This window comes from Lampetra planeri, chromosome 16 (assembly GCF_965212315.1).
Source record: "Lampetra planeri chromosome 16, kcLamPlan1.2.h2, whole genome shotgun sequence".
Lineage (NCBI taxonomy): Eukaryota > Metazoa > Chordata > Hyperoartia > Petromyzontiformes > Petromyzontidae > Lampetra > Lampetra planeri.
The window spans coordinates 1,950,540-1,972,294 of record NC_136122.1 but is presented as its reverse complement, the minus strand read 5'-3'; the positions used below and the strand labels follow the sequence as shown (position 1 = coordinate 1,972,294).

Below are 21,755 nucleotides of genomic sequence, written 5' to 3'. Positions count from 1 at the left end.
GTTGCCTTGTGTGCGGTGCAGGCAGCAGGTGCCAAACATCGCTCTCAACGGCACAGTCGGCGCTCTCCTCGCCTGGGGCCGGCGGCTCCCCCCGCCCCGGTGGCCTCTCCTCAGATGAGGAGGGCGACAGCTGCCCCATCTGCCTAAACGGATTCCGTGTGCAGGCCGTGGGCATCCCCGAGAGCTGCCAGCACGCATTCTGCCTCGACTGCCTGCTTGAGTGGGCCAAGGTTGTCGGGGGGGATGTGTGCCTACAAAGGGGGGGACAGGTCTCAAGTGGGGACAAATAGAACAGACGTCTCACATGGGGAGAGGCAGGTCTCACATGGGACAGACAGAAGGCACATGGTGACAGACAGGACAGATAGCTCTGGTTGGCACGTTTAGCTATGTACGGTGCGATAGAAGTTCTGCATACATACGTGGAGACTCGTGTCTTGAATGGGGATGGACAGGTCTACAGTACATAATATCTCTTAGGGGCCGTCCATAAATTACACTACGGGATTTTGGCCAATTTTTGACCCCCCCTCCCCCCCTCGTCACACGGCGTCACAAAAAGTCAGACCCCCCTCAAATATGACGTCACAAAGCTCTGCCTCCCCCCCCCCCCAAACCATATTTCCATATTGAAAATAAAACTTGCTTCAAATCACTTTAAGATATTGTCATTGTAGTGCGTATTTAATGTGGCGCTGCACTCTGATGTTGTAGGAGAGAACATGTATTAAAAAGGAGGCGTTGGAAAGCTGAAATCTAGCATAACATTCACTTGAAATTATTCAACGTTTAACTAAAGCTGCATATGTTCAGAATATTATATTGAAATTCTCTTATAATTATAAAATATTAAAAGTAATTATAACTATAAAAAAATACTTGAAACTTTGTAGTAGAACGAAGAAAAATGGAGAATACAATTATAACAATCACATATTCATTCCACAGAATGAAAAACCCTGGTAGAATCATTATAATCAAAATGTTTAATAACAATCATTAAAAGAAAATTCAAAATATATGATTCTCCATTCTCCCATGGAGAAGCAAAATGCTCCTTCATGGAATACATTTAAATAATCATATAGTTAATAATGAACATGTATCAAAATAAGTGTTATAACAATTCTATTTAATTAAGTTTATTTAAAGTTGCACATTTTGTGACGTCACATTTCTCAAACCCCCCCTCCCCCCTCGTCACACATCGTCACAAATGTCTGACCCCCCTCCTCCCCCTAGGTGCGTGACGTCATTTATGGATGGCCCCTTATACTCTGCAGTATTTACTACTTTGGGTGTAAAACAGTAAGCACTATGTCATTGAGTTTTTGGATAGAATTTCAACAATGTCAAGATTTCATAAGGAATTAGGGTATTGGGGCTATAATTAGGATTTGTTTCAGATAATGGTAGGCTAACATCATTGTTATGGTTTACAACAGGGATTTGGGGTTTATTTAGCAATGGGTTTAGGATTAGAGGTGGTTTTTCTATTAATGTTCTGGCCCAAGGTTCGGCTCAAGATTGACAGTCATTACGGTTAGTATTAGATGCTGTAGCACACACCCTGTTCTGCAGAATGTCAACTCGTGCCCCGTGGATCGCAAGCCCTTCAAGGTGATCTCGGCCCTCTCCTGCTTTGGTGGCGACGTCGTGCGCACGGTAAGGAGGGCGGCGTGAGGCGGTAGCACCTCACTCCGGTCGCTCGTCTCAGATGCCATTTTTTGTGTGAATACGTGGCCCAGTCAGAGTGCTCGCTCTGATCAAGTTCATTTTAGAGGTTTTACTCTTCCTGTCCGTGTGTGGCTGCGTACGCTACGGGAGCTGTAACCCCTTCCGCGGGCCAATGCTTGGCCCTGCTGTGTATTGACAGCCTTACTGCGCTGAAACGTGATGCCTTGGGATGCGATGTTGTGATGGCATATGCTGTAACATGATGACCTGTGCCATGGCGTGACGGCCTTCCAGTGGTGGAGTCGGACTGCTGAACATGCTATGGTCTATTAGGAGCGTGAGCTCAGGGGGCACTCTGTCAACTTGTGTGATTTAAAATTACGTTCACAGTATATGGGAGAATAGTACAGGGTACTTCTGTGAATCATAACATGGTGTGTTCATGCCAAAGCCTAATAAGAGGAGAGACTTGTGTAGATGCAGAGTTCATTGTGAATACCTGAGGTTCAGCAGCCTAGCCGCAAGTAACCAGCTCTGCAAAACTAGTATAAGCAGCTGTGGACCTACACAATGTTGTGGGGTAATAATGTTTCCTGAAGGACGCCGCTCCCATGTTGTTGCCCAGAGCGTGGATGTGGTCTATGGAGAGTTCTGGCGAGGAAATGCATACCACCTATGGTGGCAAAACTTAATATGGCCAAATAAGAGTGAATTACTTAATATCCCCACTCATTTTAAATGGTTATCAAATAATTCACTGTTATTGGCCACATAATGACATCAATCAAGTGATGCCACCTCAGGTGGTACCCAAAAGTAAAATCGCATCTGGGCTTGAGGGTGATGCCCATGCTCATAGTAACAACACAAATGAAAACCACGCTTTTTGAGAGAGAAAGTCCGTGGTAATTTTATTCCATTTAATTTGTAATTTCCAGACTTTGAGGGCGAACATGTGTATGTGTGTGTTTATAGTTTGCACAGTAGGGGCACAAGGTGGTGCATCGGCCAGTCATCTCAGTCAACCCATGGCACCTGGGTCTGTCCCGTGACCTGCCAGCAGGCGTTCGGCACTTCATGTGGCCTTAACATGCCATGCACATAGCCTGGCACAAACGGCGTGGTGACGTCACAGCCACTTAGTGGCGAATGTCGGTTGTTTTTGTGTATCGGAGATTACTTGACACAAGTGGAACTGTTGCAGAGCACGGAGTGCTGCCTGGTGTTGGATCAGAGGCCCATGAAGGGACGCCTTTGTCCAGGGCTGCTCCCCACCATGACTTAATGCTTTGCTAATGTAGGGAGTTCCAGAACGACGTTTTCTCTGATGCGACCCGAAAGCACGGAGGTGCGGTTGAGGGCCATAAGTGCAACGCGTGTGCTCTGCTCCGCCGCCCTCGCAGATCGCCGTACCCAATCGGAAGCAGAAGGCGCATTTGTGGGATGACGACGGTGGCAGTGGTGGCGGTGACGAGGAGACCCCGTGCCGCGCGTGCGGCCTCAGCGACCGCGAGGAACGCATGCTGCTGTGCGACGCCTGCGATGCAGGGTGAGTCGCCCCCTCGCGGTCGTGCGTTGTGGTCCTCGCACTGCCCAGCTATTGTGCTTGAGTACAATAGCTGGGCAGTGTTGACGCACCGTTGTGGTGTATGGTTGCTGCATTGCAGTCGGTGCAGTGTCCATACAGCCAAAGTGTCGTGATGTTAAGTGATTGCTGCAATTATTAAGATGTCGTTGGTGTGGTTGACCTGTTATGGGTGGTTAGTGGTGGTTAATGGTGTGATTAACATGTGAGTGGTTGGTTAGGGGCAGCTGATGCGGTGTGTTGGGCTGGTGTGAGTGCGGGGTTGGTGTGGAGTGGTTGATGAGCTGACTGAGCTGTTGTGTGCCGTGCTGGCTGTGTTGCTGTGTTCCTAGGTTCCACATGGAGTGCCTGGTCCCCCCGCTGGACAGCATACCCGTGGAGGAGTGGTTCTGCCCCACCTGCCTGCCCCGGGCCCCCTCCATCGGTAGGGCCCCAGCACCGTTGACACAAGGCTATGGCTTGGCTTCCCATTGAGGCTCTTCAGTCACAGCTATTGGCTCGCTTGCATAGCACGGCCTGGGGCACGCTGACCATGTCGACAGCGAAGATTAAGCTCGCAGGGTTGCTTTTGGTTTGGGTGCTGGGTTGTGTCTCCATGCCCGCATGAGTGCTGGCTGGTGCTCCGTTCCATCGGTGATACTTGAGCCAATGGTTAAATCTGCACTTTCGACCTGGATCGCAGGTGTATACCATCACTCAGCCGGTGCCTTCGCTATGACGTGTTCGTCGAGGGTGTCTCTTGTGTAGTGAACTCTTGAACGTGTCTATTGGTACCGAACATCCCCAGGGATTGAGAATCTACCAACTCTGAGGAACTAAATCGGTGCCCTGATCTAAGCAAGAGTCCCAGACCTACGAGGCCACTCGCCTACACAGTAGCATAGTTTTGTGCAGTATGGTGGAAGAACATTTAACTATTGAGTTTAGTTTTCATCCGCCAGACTGCTGGATAAAAATACTTCTCTCTCGGCTTCATTCATCCCAATGCTCCACTTGGGAATTCATCCCATTGTCTGTATTCCCAAGTTGTTACAACCTTTTTAAATTCAATAAATGTATTGACATGTATATTTTATACCTTCAATGGCGCTGTTTGTTTCTGACCGCTTCATTTTTTTGGCTTCTGTACCTATGGTCGGCAACTGTGATAACAAATATAATTGGTAACAAAACATTTAATAAATGTTTTCTTTCCCAGTGTCCCAGTGTTTCAATGCACCACACTCTAAAGTCTGTCGGTCAATCTGGCTCCTCTCATTGCTCTGATGAATGCATTAAACATTCACATTTTGTATGTTCTTCAGTTTATGGCAGTGTTAATGACTGTGTTACCGTACTGATCACAGTGAAGGTGCTCTGTGTGGTTCAAGCCCCAGAGCAATGCCTGTGTTTGCACAGGCTACAGTGGCGAGATGTTAACTACCTCGCCTGGTTATGAAGGAAGTCGTGGGCTCGATCCTGACCCTGACACCTATATATTTGGAGTTTACATGTTCTCCCCGTGGTTGCGTAAAATTTTTTCCGGGTCCTGTTTTTCCTTCCACATTTAGAAATATGCATTTAGAGTATTTGGCTGCCATACATTTCCACCTGATAAGCCACTTTGTTGAGCTATCATTTGTGGCCAGGTCGCTTCTGAAAAAGAGCTATATTAGCTCAGTGGGCCTTACCTACTAAAATAAACATAGTTTATAGTTTGTTGTTTGAGGCCCCCTATGGGGCGGTGAACGTAACTGCGAGCGTGTGCGTGTGTCTGCGTGTGTGCGTCGTGTATGTGTGTGCTGCAGTCTTGGTGGCGCCGGGCCCCATGCGTGTCATCGCACGCACGCGGCAGAGTGAACGCGTGCGCGCGCGCGTCAACCGCAGCCGCCTATCTTTTTCGCAGCAGGTATCGCGCATGCACTCGCGCACTCTCGTTTCTCTCTTCTGTATTTTCTCACTTGTATGTTCTGTCTTGTCTGGTCCATTCACATAGAATACATTCATTGCATAATGATGAATTATTAGTTGCATTATTTAATATTCAAAAGTTACATGCCTACTGTGTGAATATTCCTATTGTGAATTGAGGGGAGCGGTAGTGTAGCAGTTAGCGCACTGCGCTACGCACTCAGCGACCCGAGTTCGATTCCCGCTCACAGCCACCAACACCGGTGACGATTATCTGAACCTGTCCTGGGCCTCCCCTAGGTCGACTCGGCTTGAAACTAGTACCTGGTGTGGTGTGTAGTAAACATCGCCACCGGGGAGACAAAGGCGGCCGGGCGGGTGCTGGCTACCCACCCTTTCGTGTACAGTTCCAGAGTTCACTAACAGCACTTGCCCCAACAGTCTGTTAAAGGCTATATGGGGGATCTTTATCTTTGTGTATTGCATTTCACATGCCCATCACAAATGTAATTCTCTATCCCATTCACACATCATTGTGCCCCACCTTCACCATACTCGTGTTTTACATTCTCTGAAAGCCAAATTAATTAGCTGCTCACAATGATAGCAAGCTCTGCTCTTTTAACATCCTTGCTTTCTGATTATTCATGCCTTGCCTTTTAACCTATATTTATGGTGCTGGCGTCTGTTGTGTGTACCTGATTGTTCAGCCTCGCCAAGCTGTATAATCCCTCCCCTGCCCTGGCATATGCCCTGCGTCCTGTGTGCCTTCAGAGATTCATGGAGCTCTTCTCACCTGACCCTCAGCTGGTGCAGGACTTGGTGGCGGCCACCGTGGCTGGGTTAAACCGGCGGGCAACACCGCGGCACGGTAATCATGCGGTTCCACAAGCGGTACCACAAACGATACCATGAACTACTACGTGCTGCCACGCGCTGTCCCATAGTTGCGCACTCATAATCCTGCACGGAGAACCAGGTGGAAGCCCAACGACGCATGGATGTGTGAAAGAAATATAAGTTTAAAAACAATATGTGGAAAAACGATTATAGTGCAAGGCTAGTATGCCACAAAGCCACGATACAGAAAAAACTCCTCGTTTGCCTTTTATTCACACATCCCATTATCAGAATTGGGATAAAAATTATTCTCATTTATATAGATTCCTCAAAATACCATAGATTAATTGGGTGACAGACCCAATTTCAGTCCTGGCCAAGGGAGCGGCCACGGTTGACCTGGCCTTGCAGAATCTTGGCTTTCGATTGTGTGAAATGTGTTTTAGGGTCATGGGCACCAAGCGTATGTAGCAGTCTGCTTATTAAAGCATGATGAAAGTGGGCAACATCGCCCGTTTCATTGCGTTTGTTATGTGCACAGCTCAGACCTGGTTTATCTACATAAACGCTGGAACAGTAGTTTTGTTGCTTACCAAGTAAGGCTCAATAGCGACTTGGGTTTGATTCGCCAATCAGTCGTACGTTCGTCACTCGTGCGCATTGATATCCAGTCAAGATCTGTGTTGGTACTTTTATCTAGCCGTTTTCATACATCAGTCATCTGATGTTAACTACCTTGCCCGGTATACAGGAGGTTGTGGGTTCGATCCCGACCCTGACGCTTGAATATTTGAAGTTTGCATGTTCTTTCCCTGTGGTCACGTGGATTTTTCTCCGGTCCTTCGGTTTGAGCCATCATTTCTTGCCAGGTCACTTCTGAAAAAGAGTTACTGTATAGCTCAGTGGGCCTTACCTGGTAAAATAAAAAAAAAGTTTAATTTCATAGTCTATCTGTTTGGTCCTCCAGTCAAGCCTGTGCTGACTTTGTCATCCACGTCGTGCGCTGGGATGTGCTGGGCGGTAGCAAGGCAAGTTTGGGAGTGCAGGAGGGCTGTGGGGAGCTGGGTCGTGCCCCTGTTTCCAAATCCCCCCACCACTCCCCCCCCCCCCCCCCCCCCCGTGCCCTAGTGAGTGGGAGGCCCAAGCGAGGTCGTCGTGTGAATAGTCCCCGGGAGCCGCGGGCCTCCACGTCTGCACGCCGCTGCCACCGGCGCAAGGGGGAGCTGATGAAGCGTGTCCGCAAGATGGTGAGCGGACGCTTCCCACTCCTTGCTCGTCGTCGTCGACCCCTGCAGGCGCTGCGCGACAGCGGCGCGTGCTGCAAATGGCAGCGTGTCGTCATTCGAGCTGTGTTGCTCTGACAAAAAAATGCATTCCCGAGACTGAGATAAATGTGAAGATATAATTGTAAAAATATCTACCAAAGCTTGTAGTGAGAATGTGCGAATTAAATAATTAATGGGAAATTATAGGTGGCCCTGTTCCTCATAAGGCCTGTGTTGTGTCGCAGCGTTAAGTCAGCGGTGCTGAGATGTTAGGTTTGAATCTGCAGTGGCTTGTGATTAAACTGAGTTCTCTGGTATGGTGCTTTGATGACCTGAAACTGTTGACCAATAACTGAAGTAAAAACTTAATAATGTTCTCAACAACATTGAATGTTAAAAGGTAACCAGCCTATGAGTGTGAAATGTATTCTTCATGGTTCATGCGATTGCGGAGTCAAAATGGTTTCCAGGGTTAAATTCAAGGTCAATCTCAGAAACCAGCCTTTGAATAAGATGCTGACCTTACTAGTTAGTGTAAAATAATAAGTTAAGTTGGTTATTTGTCAATGAAGTAACCTTTGCACCTTCTGGGTCACTATGGGCAACCCTTGACTGCTCCTGTCATCAGTCTTTTATGGCCTGTTAAACTTAAACCATCACACAAACTCTAGTTTTCCTCGCAACAGCTTTTGGCTCGCCATCGAACAAAGATGCTCACTGCATCGCACGCTTTTAGATGTGCTTCTGCGGCCATCTGGAACGCTTTTCCTGCAGATATTAGGAAACCACTGGAGTTATGCACTTTTGAATCGAGATTGAAAACGCATTTCTTTCGAACTACTTTTTGTGTTGAGTTTGTCCTTCCCCCACACCTGCGATTAGCACGATTGACTACGTATGATGCGATATAAGTTCAACATAAATACATACCACCCGATAGCTTGATGTAATGGCAAGTCAAGCAATGAGAAGCTACTGCTCGCTGAGCTGAGGTGGTGATCGCGCCGGCTCCTCACTGCGCGCAGGTGAAGAGGACGCCAGGTGGCTCCACCGGACCCCCCATTGGTCCCGTGGCGGCCATGGGGGCAACACTTCCACTGCAGCGTTTTTCGGGGCCACGTCGCTCCGACATCGGTGCCCCAAGCTTCATGCTCTTCGAAGACCCAGATCAGTTCGACCCCTTTGAGAGGTCAGCGGCACTTGTGGCCTCCTGATTAATTTTCCTGTTCAATATGTCCGGAAATAAAACTATTACAGGCAGCCATGGCATTGGTATGGTAGTGTGATATACGCCGTCTCGGTTTTGCTCATGCAGTTGACATGTGCAGGTGGTTTAGTTGAATGTTAAAATGAGAAGACTGTTTGATGCACCAGTGCTGGGCACTTGCCTGACTGCTTTTTGGTTCTCATGAAGCCACTGGCATTACAATTTGCAGTTACAGTATGTCCTCGCTCGCATGTTCACACAACACTTTTTCGCTACAGCGCGGTTCTTCTATTCGGGAAAACTTTTTGCACAGCGCGGAAAGTGCTCATAACTCTTTAAGCGCCCGTCATAACGCGGAACGTGCCGGTTTTATCGCGGTGTCTGAGTGGTCAACGACCAACTACTTTCTGGAGCTGCGTGGCGGAGCGGTATGATATAGTACGTGGAATTATAGAGTAGGCAGAATGATACAGTACGCAGCGTACCCTCATTTCGATGTCTCGCCATGGGATGACTGCAGGCTGGTATTAAAGTGCAAATGTGATTTGGTACAGTAATTCCCCTCTGAAAGCATTTTCGCTTAACGCAGCACTTTTCAGGAATGCATCTACTACGTTAAACGAGGAATCTCTGTAAATACACTGGAAATGCAAAGGCGGAATATTAGTTCCCCTCAAATTTGCAGCCACAGGTTACACCGAGGAGAAAATTACTTCCTTCTCCGTGAACTGTCAAGTAAACTGAGCAGTGGGAGTCTTCACCCCTTTGGCATAATGAGAGTGAACACCTTGTTTTCTGTATTTATGACTTAGCTGCTGTGATTTGTGGGAATCTCTACAAGCTTCAGGCATGTTGAGCCGCTGTTAGCTGCACTGCTGTTGGGGAGTCTCTAGACGCGGCTCCTGTGTCTCGTCAGTGCCGAGAGTCCCGCAGAGGAGAGCGCCGTGGACAGCAAGCGTCGCGTGCTCTCCCGTTTGGCCGTTCACTCGCACCGTCCTGTTGCCCGGCCCATCATGGCCGGCGCTGCCAGGTACCACAGCTGGTCGTGTACACGTTTGTTACACTTCCTCGTCGCTGGGCACTCTTCTCGCCTCTGCACTTGCTTACACAAAGCTGCGCTTAACAAAACGATGAACTTTAACTTTTTAATTTTACCAGGTAAGGCCCACTGAGCTACACAGTAGCTCAACGAAGTGGCTTAGGTGGAAATTTCTAGCAGACAAATACTCAAAACACATGTTTATTCTAAATGTGGAGGGAAAAACCAGAGAACCTAGAGAAAAATACACATGACCACGGGGAGAGACATGCAAACTCCAAATATACAGGAGTCAGGGTCGGGATAGAACCCATGAACACCTGTATGCCAGGCGAAGTGGTTAACATCTCTCCACCGTGCATGCTCGAGTGTGTCCGCACTTTGCATGCATTAAACTCTACTTACACATGACTGTGTGTGTAGTTATATAAAGTGGGGATGGTAATGTACTTAGTGCACTGTTCTACCAACCCGGAGACCCAGGTTTGATTCTCGTTCACAGCCAACATTGGTGACAAATATCTAGGCTGGTGCTGGGCTTCCCCGAGGTCAGCTCAGCCTGAAATGAGTACCTAGTGCAGTGTATGTAAACAGCATCGGGGAGACTAAAGGCGGCCAGGCGTGGTGTCGGCCACTCACGCCATTGTATGCTGTGCCGACCTGAATATGTGCTCGTTAACAGCACTTGCCACAATAGTCTGTTGAAGACTCTATGGGGGAGCTTTGTTTTTGTAGTTTTACACACACTGCCACCTTGGTGTAATGGGTCTGGGTTGACTTTGAGCTTGCTTTGTGTACATTGCTGCAGTTGAATATTTTTGATTTAATATATTCAATGCTGACGAACCTAGTTTGACAAAGGTAATCGCTTGATGATCTACTGCCGGGACGGGAGGTGGGATAGATGGCTCTTCTGAGTAGAATGGATAAAGGGGGGGATCCTAATGACTGACATCAGTATCAGTCACAAGAGAAGTCCATACAATTCTTGTGTACATTCTTTGTTCATTCTTTAGCGGAGATGGTACATTTAAGTGGGCTTTGACATACCTCAGTGCACTACATTTGTGTACCTCCACACTAGGTTCACTTGGGTTTCGTGCGGTATCCAGTGATGCGACTCTGAGCAGGTGTGTGTGCCCGTGTCTGTTCCACCTGGCTCCAGCGAGGGGCCATTGAGGGAAAGCCCAGCACTACAGAGGGTGCCTTGCCCGCCTCCCGTCCCCGAGTCTCAGCCGGAGCCTGATCTGCTGGGCTCCATCCTGGCCGGCCAGGCCGTGCTGCTCATGGATAGCAGCCAGCTCCTGATCACGCGTCACGGGGCCCTGCAGCCACGCACCCCTACGGGTACCGCACATCCGTCCTCGCACATGCCCCTTCACCGCATGACACTGGAAGGCTGGGTGGTCTGTCTTGGAGCATTCACCACAAATACTTTGGCAGTTGTCCACAAAGTCGGTGAAAGTTGTGCAGTTTGTTGGCGGTCTCTGTGCAACTTCTAAATGTGCAGTTGCAAAGTTGAAAATACCCTCTGACATTTCTCATGAGCAGGCTACAATGTGTTTGTGGAGGTTGTCTTAACTTTGATGTTAAGTATGGTGAATCTGAACTCCTCACTGGACCAACTTAAAAATGACCCTCTGTCTTCCATGGACTCACCCCTGCCTAGTTATCCCCACTCAACTCGCTCAATTACTCCATACGTACGCTCTACTCCACTAAAAGCACCCATTCAGCCTTCACTAAATGGGATATTGCTCATTCTCCTCTGTTGCCCCTATAGTCTGGAACTCCTGTTCCCCAGCCATCCGTGCGGTTGACTCACCCTGTTCAAGTCCAAGCTCCTTTCCTCTGCCAATGCCTGTTTCTTTATCATGAAAAACATGAACGAGTCTCCTTTCTGCAGGATGTCGCACTGTTTTGTGCAGCTTCTTGAGACATGGTTGCATTTATACACTGCATTAATCATAATTGTATTGTAATTTAGGTTTTTTTGGGTTAGATCACGTAAATATATAAATGTGTCGTCAAAACCCACCACCACCCGACACAGCCAACTAGTAAGGGTTGTCACGTAAACAGAACATGCCAATTCCTCACTAAATCTAACCCAAAAAAAACCTCTTATGGATGATATTGGCCGCGAAAGCCTACGTGTTAAACTGTTGTAATTTGTAAGGAAGTACGAACAGTGATTGACTTTGGAATGTTTTTAGTGCGTATAGTTAGAGATCTCTATTGCAACAAAGGTGATAAATATCAGCTGCTTAGCCTTGCGTCTATACACGCAGGTAGTGCAGTAGTGGCACAGTGGTTTGGCCTCGGAATATTAGGCTATATATGCAAAGGAACCAAGTCGCCCTGCTATACCATAAGAGAAGCAAGAGTGTGGAGGTGTTTAAAGCACAGCCACATGAGACTGCAGAAAGTTTGAAAACACTGCAGAAGCAGCTCGCATAAAAACTTGTTAGTCTTCTATTAAATGACGTACAGTGTCTCATAGGTATGTCGTAGTAAATGTAATTGTGTATAATTACTGCCGAGTTGGGACCCAAAAGCAATTTATTTAACCAGCGAAATCTTGGATTATACCAATGAGTTAATCGTCATGGCCAGTCTGACATTCCTCACACATCCAATGATGGGTGGGGAGTGGGAGTGGCGACGGTGTACGTATAGCTCCGTTTACTCTTGGATTCAAACTGGACTCGGCAGAGCTCGGCCTTGCATCAACCTCATCTGCTGCACCCTCGATCAGGGGTCGGCAACCTGCGGGTCCTGAGCCGCATGTGGCTTCCCCTTTGTGGGCAGCCGTTGAAAAAACAAATCTTATGATTTAATGTAAAGATAATTGATTAATTGTGGCAGGAAATGGGTAATGATGAAATGTATTGGTGACAATGTACAACAGTAAAACTGTATTGTTAAAGAATAGCAAAGGGGGGCGGAAAACTAAATAATTGAAACCTATTTTGTTTTTAAGTCTGAATTTGTCATCTGCTCTATACTTGCTGTGTCTGTTTGTGTACAAGTAGCTCTGTGTGTGATGGGGCTTTGGAACTATTTTTTTAAAGGTTGCCAAATGACATAGATGTCCATCCAATCACGTGAGCATGTTTGCATTCACACACTGAGAGTTGTTAATTAGCCTTTGTATCTGCAGACAGATGTCTGGAATGTGCCAGTCCTGTGTGAATTACTGTTGCCCCATTCCTCTCTAAATGCTCCTCAGTGGTTTCCTTTGTCTGCTTAAACCGATGGTGACAGAGGAGAGGTATCAGACTGACTACTGTCTCCGTGCTGTCGTTAACACGTTACACTGATGTGCCCCACGTTATGAGTATATATTCACAACTGCCCTACATGCATCTTGTATAATTATGAGACTTACGTGTGGCAGGCTTATGTTAAGACCTATGGTAGCCTTATTTTGGGTGAACTGAAAAGTACAAAAACAAGACAATAAATATGTGAAATTGAGGGAAACTGGTTTTGCTATAATCGTGATTTCATGAGACTTTATATTGTATCGTGCCATGAAAAATTGTCTTAACCTTAATTTTGAGGGAGTCCCACACGAGTTGAGTCGATCCTTCATAGTGGCCGCTATTCTCTCCTCGGCAGGTGTCACCGTTTCTCCGAGCAGACCCTGCGGCGGTGCGAGCAGCGCACCCGTCCGCGGAGGGGACTGGCCGGGAGCCCGCAGCTGCGGCACTGCGGGCGGTAATGGTGGCGGCGGCGGTGGCGGCAGTGGAAGTGGTGTCCCTCCCCAGTCCTCGTCCTCGTCCTCCTCCTCCTCGTCATCCTCCATGCCCGCCTCCTCACAGCAGGGCGGGCTGGTGAACGCCATGACGGCCCACTCCAACGTGAGCGGCTCCACCTCAAGTGGCATACCAGCCGCCAACGGAGGCGGCGACCCCGGGCGGCTCCGCTGCAGCACCGCTGGGCCCCCATCGTTGCCTCCCCCGCTGCTCCAAGCTCCGCGGTACGGGGGCGGAGAACGTGGCGAGGGCGCCGGTGAAAAGAGGCCAGCGTCCGCACGCAACAAGCGCCATTTTAAGATCAACCGATCGTTCGGCCTCGGGGAGCAGGGCTCGGAGCACGACGCCAGCGTGGAGGACGCAGGCGCGGTGCCGTGGAGGCCCGAGGCGGCCGAGCTGCCCTTTGCTCGCATACCCAGTGGGAAGGCCGCGGCGGTGGGAGCGCTGCCTGTGTCCAGCCCCGGTACTTCGTCTTCGTTCACATCCACGCAGGGGCGAGTGCCACACCTGGGCAAAATCGAGATCAAGTTGACCGGAAACAGCAGAAGCTGGCAGGAGCAGACGGCAAGCGCCCCCAAGCGCTCTCCCATGCGGAGGCCGTGCCCGCCTTCCTCATCGGTGCCTCCCACGGTGGCTACGCTGTTGGCCCATCAGGCGTACGACCCCTCTGACCCCACCGACGACGAGGGTGCCAACAGCGAGGAGGGGCGGGCACGGGCACGCGTTGGCCGCGCCAACAGCGACGGAGACGGCGTTGGCGGCACCGCCGCGGTCGAGGACGACACCTACGACCCCTTTCGTCCAACTGACTCGAACCCCAGCTCGCCGCCAAGCCCTAGCAGCCCATCCCCCGAGGACGGAAACTCGGACGGCACCGACGATCTGCCGGCCACGCCTGGTGCGGGGCTACCTTCTCCGGGTGATTGCAGCTCGTCTGATAGTGAGGTGCCGCCTGATGGAGAGGCGCCGCTTGTCCCCTCGCAGGATTCTCCGCCCCGGGACCCTTCACGGGATTCCTCGCGGGACTCCTCGTGGGGAACCTCACGGGACGGCAAAGATCCGGCGTGGAAGGACGGCGGGGATGAACGCTCGAACTCCCGGCAGGGATGTGGCGCGGCAGGTGAATCGGACGAGTCGCAAGAAAGGAGCCCTCCTTACTCTGGTGGAGAGGGTTACTCTGGCTCAAAGGGGCAGTCGATGGTGGAATGTGGAAAAGAGGCTCGCGTGGGCACCGACACGGATACAAATCTGGATGAAATCCCGACTACAAAGAGCAACGTTAAGGATGAAAATACCCCGAGGATCAGTGCATCAGATGGTGGAGAAACGAAGAGTGCTGGGATTGGGAACATGCTAGAGGAAGGAGCCTTACCATTTAAATCAGAGTTGCGGGAGGACATCACTGGTGAGGGACAGCTTAGCGTCGAAGATGTTACAGACGGTGTGCATCTGGAGGGCAAAAAGGGGAAAAACCAGACGCAGGATCTTGGGATGGTATCGAGTACAAACCAGTTGAGCAACAAAGATTTGAGTACAAATATTATTGGTCAAGCGGCATCTGAGCAGTGCGAGCCTGGAAAGGCGGTTAATGACTTGGGCACCGACTGGCAAAGTGTAAAAAGCGAGGCTGTGCCTGTGGACCAGGGCGAGGCGGCTCAGATCGGCATGCAGGACTGTAAGGATGAAGACAAGACGGAGAGAGTGATGGGAACATCGGAGATGAGCGAGGAGCAGGGACTGCCTGCGAGAGTCCGCAGCGAGGTGCACGTCGGTACCCCCGCCCGCCAAACGTTCAGATGGTGCAAGAGAGGAAGTGAAAATTTCACGGCATTCGTCCAGTCCAGCGAGTGCTAAGAGGTCGCGTTCGGGCAAAAGGAAATCCAGCGAAGAGCCGAAGGATGGCTGCGGAGAAGATGGAGATCATGCACAGCGGGTCCTTAAGGAGGGCCGCAAGTGCTCGCCCGTCCCAAACACCAACGCGGAGCCCCTGGAGATGGGGGAGATCGTGGACCCAGTGGACACGTTTGACGGAGACCCGCGAGCGCACGCGGCGTCGGCGGCGTCGCGCAACGCGTCGGGCCCGGCGCAGGATGAGGACCTCCTGTCGCTGCACGCCGGCTCGGAAGAAGACGGTTTCTACGCAGCGGAGGCCGGCGAGGGAGGCGGCGCGGGTGGCAAGGCCCAGCGGGGTGGGGACACGCGCTTTGCGCGACGGAAGGACCGCAATTACCGGCACATGGGCAAGCGACGGTCCCAGCAGGATGAGTGTCCCCGTGAGGAAAAGCAAAGCGATCAGCAGCGGCGTCGGCGCTCGGACTCGCGCTCACGGCGAAAACAGCGGAAGCAGCGGCGGCGTTCACGGGAGAGCGGCGAGGGCGGCTCGGCGAGTGGCTCGAGCTGTCGCTCGGAGCACCGCCAGAGACAGAAGCATTCCCGTGCGTCACGCAGCTCCTCCGTCCGCCGGGAGCATGAGCGGGACAGAGAGCGGGACAGAGAGCGGGACAGAGAGCGGGACAGAGAGCGGGACAGAGAGCGGGACAGAGAAAAAGACAGGGAGCGGGATCGGGAACGTGTGAGGGAGCGGGCAACCCGCGTGAAGGAGCACTCAAAGAACGAGGGTAGCGGAGTCTCCGTGAAGGATCGTGAAAAAAAGCGGCGGGAGCGGGAGAAGAAACTGAAGTCGCACGACCGGAGGCGGGAGCCATCGAGCCCGCGAGACCGCTGGCACGAGCACTCGAACTCTCCTGAGCACCGGCACGAGCGCTCGAGTTCCCGCGAGCGTCAGCGGGAGCTGCCAAGCCCACGGGAGCGACGGAGAGACCGCTCGGACTCCCATGAGCTCCGTCGTGAGCGCTCCCACTCTCGCGAGCGGTGGCGGGAGCCTTCCAGCCCGCGAGAGCGGCGGCGCGAACGCTCGAGCTCGCGAAATGCCGACAACGCGGAGGAGCCGTTCTGGCGCCGGAGTCCCAAGTCGCCGCCACCGCACACGAGGCCACGCGAGCGCGACCACCGGAAAGAGAGAGCGGCACGCTCGCCCCTCGGTGTCATGCCGACGGTGCCGCCGGCGACGGCCACACCGACAGATGGCAGCGATGGTGGTGGCGGTAGTGGCAGTGTCCGCGTCAAACCCAAAGAGGACAAGCGGTACGAGCGACAGCTGTTTGGCAGAGGCAGCATGGACCACTTGAAGATCACCATCTTCTCCGAGGTGCGGTCAGCCAGCGTCAGCAGTCATGTGTCGGCGGGGCAGAAGGGCGAGGGAGAGCGGCCGCAGAGGCAGCAATCGGAGACGGAGAAACGAGCAAAGGCAAAGAGGGCGAAAGCGGCGCAAGAGCCCCGCGGTGATGGCAAGTCCAAGTCGGACATGAAGCGCAGCAAGCGGGCGTCAGCAGATGGAGTGGAGGGTGGCACAAGGCGCAAGCGGTCAAGCAAGGCGGGCAAAAGTGATGTTATCGTGTCGCCCAAGCGCACATTTGTCAACCCCGAGTCGGCGGCGCCCGTGGGCGAGCTCGTGAGGCATGAGAATGACGTCGACCAAGCTGATCCCCTGATGAAGTTTGAAATAAAGGTGCAGCCCAAGCAGGACTCTGTTCACTTGTGGCCAGAGGATGAGGAGGTGGAGGAGTCGCAAGTAACCTTCAAGTCGGTGGTGTCCGCCGCGGACAGCCCGGTGTGTGCAGATGATCACGAGTCAAGCAAGAGCTCCAAGATGTGTCCGGACTACAAGACCAGGGACGCTCCGAAGCAGGGATCCACCCAGGAGGCTCCGGGGCTGGAGCCAGAGGAGCAGGAGGAGGGGGAGCTGGAGGCAGAGGTGGTGGAGGGACCAGTTGAACCGGAAAGTCGAGCTCCTTGCCCACAGGAGCCGCTTCCATCATCCCCCATTGAGAAACAAAAACGCAGGGATCGCGTTCGAATCCGACGGTGGCATCCAGTGGACGAAGCGAGCAGTGGCGGCGTTGGAGTGACATTGTTGGAGCCACAGCTCCCACTGTCCCTGCCCATAGCACTCGACGATGGCGCATTGACGGACATAGAGAGCCATGCCATGTCTGTGGACGTGGCTGGCGAGACATCGCCGGTTTGCGGGGATGCGTCGCCGGGTCTGGAGGAGGCGTTGCTGGGTCCCCGCGTGATGTCACCGCGTCGAGTAGTTGGCTCCCCGGGCCTGGGGTTCGCATCGCCCGGACGCACGGTGCCAGTGGCTAATTTTGGGATGGCATCGCCGGTCTCAAAGGCGGTGTCGCCAGGCCCGGGTGTGACGCCGTTTTCCCACGGGCTGTCATTGCCTGGGCTGGAGGTGTCTCTGCCCGGCCTGGAACCATCATCACCGGCTTCCGGGGAGGCATCTCCTGATGTGGAGGCACCATCGCCGGGCCCTGGGGAGGCTTCTCCTGACCTGGGGGAGTCGTTTCCAGGCCTGGGAGTGCCGTCGCCGGGCCCTGGGGAGGCGTCGCCTGACCTGGGGGAGGCATCTCCGGTGTCCGAGACGGCACAGTTTGGGGGCAGCGGCGGTGGAGAGCAGTGGGGGAGTGAGACGGTGGCCCTACGGGAGAGGCCTCTGCTGAAGCGCGTCACGTGGGACCCACAGCAACAGCGCGAGGAAGAGCAGCGCAAAGACACGGCGCGTGCCGGTGAGCACGTGCGGGGATCCCGGGCCGCCGTCCCATTGTTGCGTTGGACAGTAGTGCATCATGATGATGCCGGGCTCGGAGTCATGTGCACGGCTCGTTTTAGTCCCAATCACGTGCCCGCTCGGCAGATGTTAATGTCCCGTGTGGGCCCGTGGTCAGGTTGTGAAAGCTTTAATAACGATGCTAAAGTTATTAACTGGGGTGATGATGGCTCATGGGCTAAACAATAAATTATAATTACCTTAGAGGGCACTGACAAATGGCGGGTAAGGACAGTGCCTTTGGGGCGGCTGTGGGGACTCGTGGGTTATACAGAATGCTTCATTACTGGGAAGGTCACTGGTTACGGAATTTAATAAAGTTTATAAAATCTTGGAAATGGATGTTGAAACGCTTTGGATTATGCACTTCCAGAGTTGTAATGGGTTGAAAAAGCTGGCCCAGGAAACCATGAGCAATCAGCCTGCAGAGAAACAGAGAGAAAGAGGAAATACTGAGATACACAAGGAAAGACATGTAGACTTTTACAGTGTATGTCCATGTCCAGTTGCACTTTGTCTCATTTTAAATGGCTCGGACGAGGAGGAGGTAATGGTCACTACTGCGTGCATGTGTGTGTCACACTGGGGAGCGGTAGCATAGCAGTTAGTGTGCTGCGCTATGAACTTGGCGACCTGAGTTCGATTCCTGCTCACGGTTAACACCAGTAGCGATTATCTGAACCGGTCCTCGGCCTCCCTTAAGTCGACTCAGCCTCAAATGAGTACCTAGTGCGACGTGCAAAACATTGCCACGAGGGAGACAAAGACGGCCGGGCGTGGAGCTGGCCACCACCCCGTCATGTGCCGTGCCGGCCCTCATAGTTCGAGAACAGTACTTGCCCCAACAGTCTGTGAAGACTATACTGGGGTGTCTTTGCCTTTGTGTTGTACTCCGCTTGTGAGCAGTGTTGAGCTTGCTGAGCAGTGGTGGGATTGTGGGGTCTGGAGACATCCCTCTGCTGCACTCCGAGGACGTGACTTCAACCCCACCACTTGCCGCGCTCACCCCCACCAACTACATGGTGTCCCAACCCATGTTCCCAGGAATGGTGCAGGTCAGTGCCCTTACGAGATTGTATTCACGTACTCACTAAAGAACAACAATGGGTAAAATTAATAAAAGTAAAATAAAAATAAAATAATTTGATATAGCTATCATGCTGTGACGGTTACACCTGAAGACGGAAGCTTGTCTTGCCTCCGAAACGTCGTGATTTTTATTTTATTTTTATTTTACTTTTATTAATTTTTATTTTTTACCCTACGTGACTTTACCGAAAAAACCTAAGAATATGAATCCTTGCAGTCACGAAAGCTTCAAATCTAGAATTGTGAATGTCCCTTTAAATATCCTGAGGCAGAAGATTAGTGCTGGATACAACTGCATTTGCAAATGTGATTTGTATTGCTACTTGGAGATAGTAAAATTTTTATGCGCAATTTTAGTTGGGGATTGTGTTTTGTCGTGGTGTAGTCTACGACTGTTTTTTATGTTGTTTTGCTGCCTTGCCCAAGCTTGGGGATTGGTGTACTTATGCAATTTGAATTTATATACTTAATCAGTTTTATTTATTGAGTGATTTGATTAATTTCCTATACTTTGCACTCCTTTCGTTTTTTATATTGTTTGTTGTAACTTTCTGACCCACTCCTTACTGGACATCTATGAAAAAGAGTTTCATATCTCATTGGATTTCTCCACGATGAACAAAGATTCTGATTTTGATTATGTGGCTGGAGAGAGAGGTCTGCCTCTCTCACCGTTGTATAAACACCCTATGCAAGACTCCATGTGCCAGTCGAGTGGGCCCATCACAAACCAAGCCCGTTGGTCTGTTTATTGCAATGAGTATCGATTCATTGATTGATATCCTTGCTTAAGGATCAACATGCATGCATTAAATGTTTTCCAGTATTCATGGAAATAATGCAATAATGTTGCGGTGAAGCTAATCGAGTGAGCAAAAATGTACAAACAAGACTGAATAAAAAAAGAAACAAAAAAACAAGAATTGGCCTTTGAATCAAATCAAGGACCTGAATTATGACAATTCATCAAAATCTATGAGTTACCACCCTTGTTAGTGACCATAGCAGAGGCCAGTTTGTGAGCCTGGAATCTCAGAACATCATAGGCCATTATTCGCTTATCGATAACATTCAGAAAACAGAATAAAATACTCATTTTTTAGGGAAGCAGGGACATCCTTGAGCAGGCAATGGAGCTCCCACCAACGTGGTAAATGCTCCGGCGCCTAACGAAGGCGAATCAGGAGATGAATATTGTGTTGCCGTCCCTCACCCCGACTGCCGCACCCCCCCTCCTTGCTGCTCCCCCCCTACCATCCCGCTGATGCCACGGGACCACAGGCCCCGCCCATGAACACCGGCGTCAAACCCGCGGCGCCGCCACTCTCCGTTTTTGCGGCCGGGCCCTTCCTGGCCGCCGCCGTCGCCGCGGCTGCCTGGCCGCAGCCTTCGCCGCCTCCGCCCCCTCCCTTCGCGGAGGGGGCCGTGGGCTCCGTTGTCACCCCGGAGACGAGCGCCGCCGTGGCGGCTCAGCTGATCCTGCGGCGGCTGCTGCCAGCGCTCGGGGTGGCGCGGCCTGCCGCCGCGCGGGTGCCCACGCCGCCCCCACCGCCGCCGCCGGCGCCCGCGGAAGAGGAGATGGCGTCGCCCGATCTGGTGGAGATGGAGGAGCTGCCTGCCCCGCATAGGTCCCAACAGCACAACCCTGACCGGAGCAAGACCGACAAGGTAATCAAGGTAATGTGATGTGAATAGGCATTGAAGAAACACAAAATCATGCTGATAGTATCTCTAATCCGCATTGCTGTCTGGTCACACTGTGTTCATTAAATTGTTTTAAGGTCTCTCTTGAAGTGGTTGAACTCAAGGTTTTTGAGGGCCCACCTTCTGAAAAGCGCAGTTTCCACGCATCTTTAGGTTTTGGTTTCATTTATTAGGTATAGCCCTGTGAGCCATGAGGCTCTTGACTCGGGTGCAACCGCAACAAACAAATCAAGAACAAAGAACATCTTAAAGTAACGTTTTGCAACAGAAACATCCAGGCAAAAACAGTAAAAATCTTCCACAAAAAAAGCACCGTATATCAACGCTGTGTGCAAAAATCCCAATGGGATGCAAGTCGAACAATAACAACCATAAGACAATTTAGATACAATTATCAGGCTAACTCCGTACTTCAACAAACAAACATGACTTATCTTCTTGGTTCTTTCGGTAAAGTCACGTAGAAGGGAAATAATAAAATAATAATATAATTCTCACGACGTTTCGGCCACAACGCAAGCAGCCGTCCTCAGGTGAAGAACAGGTCTGTCGGAAAGACAGAGTCCTTCAGACTTTGTCCTTCAGACTCTGTCTTTCCGACAGACCTGTTCTTCACCTGAGGACGGCTGCTTGCGTTCTGGCCGAAACGTCGTGAGAATTATTTTATTATGTTTTATTTTTATTATTTTATTATTTCCCTTCTACGTGACTTTATTGAAAGAACCAAGAAGATGAATCCCTGCAGTCACGAAAGCTTTAAATCGAAACATGACTTAACCATACTTTTTCGAATATCACCAAAATAAAGCTATAAAAACAATGTAACAGTGATTATAGGAACTGTGATTCAAATTTAACAATAAACGATATACATAACATGTATGACCAAACTCTGCAGTCATAGCTGGCAGCATGAGTCACTCCATAACAGCAGGAGTATCAACATTTTTCAATGCACCTTTAAAGATCAGCACACATTAATCGAGACTCAAGATCATACTTTACAGCGAACATCCGGAGCGG

The 21,755-nt window shown here is 51.0% G+C and overlaps 1 pseudogene across 1 annotated transcript in view; it reads left to right on the top strand.

Annotated features, from left to right (window-relative positions):
• LOC144722914 (uncharacterized) overlaps nt 1-21,755 on the top strand; it is a 38,096-nt pseudogene that overhangs the window by 12,714 nt on the left and 3,627 nt on the right. The window contains exons 4-16 of the transcript XR_013586111.1: nt 22-230; nt 1,582-1,665; nt 3,081-3,226; nt 3,595-3,686; nt 5,050-5,150; nt 5,927-6,023; nt 7,121-7,239; nt 8,283-8,446; nt 9,381-9,494; nt 10,669-10,850; nt 13,128-17,898; nt 18,846-18,994; nt 20,310-20,705. The product of XR_013586111.1 is annotated as an uncharacterized LOC144722914 (transcript). The remainder of the gene's footprint in view (nt 1-21; nt 231-1,581; nt 1,666-3,080; nt 3,227-3,594; nt 3,687-5,049; nt 5,151-5,926; nt 6,024-7,120; nt 7,240-8,282; nt 8,447-9,380; nt 9,495-10,668; nt 10,851-13,127; nt 17,899-18,845; nt 18,995-20,309; nt 20,706-21,755) is intronic.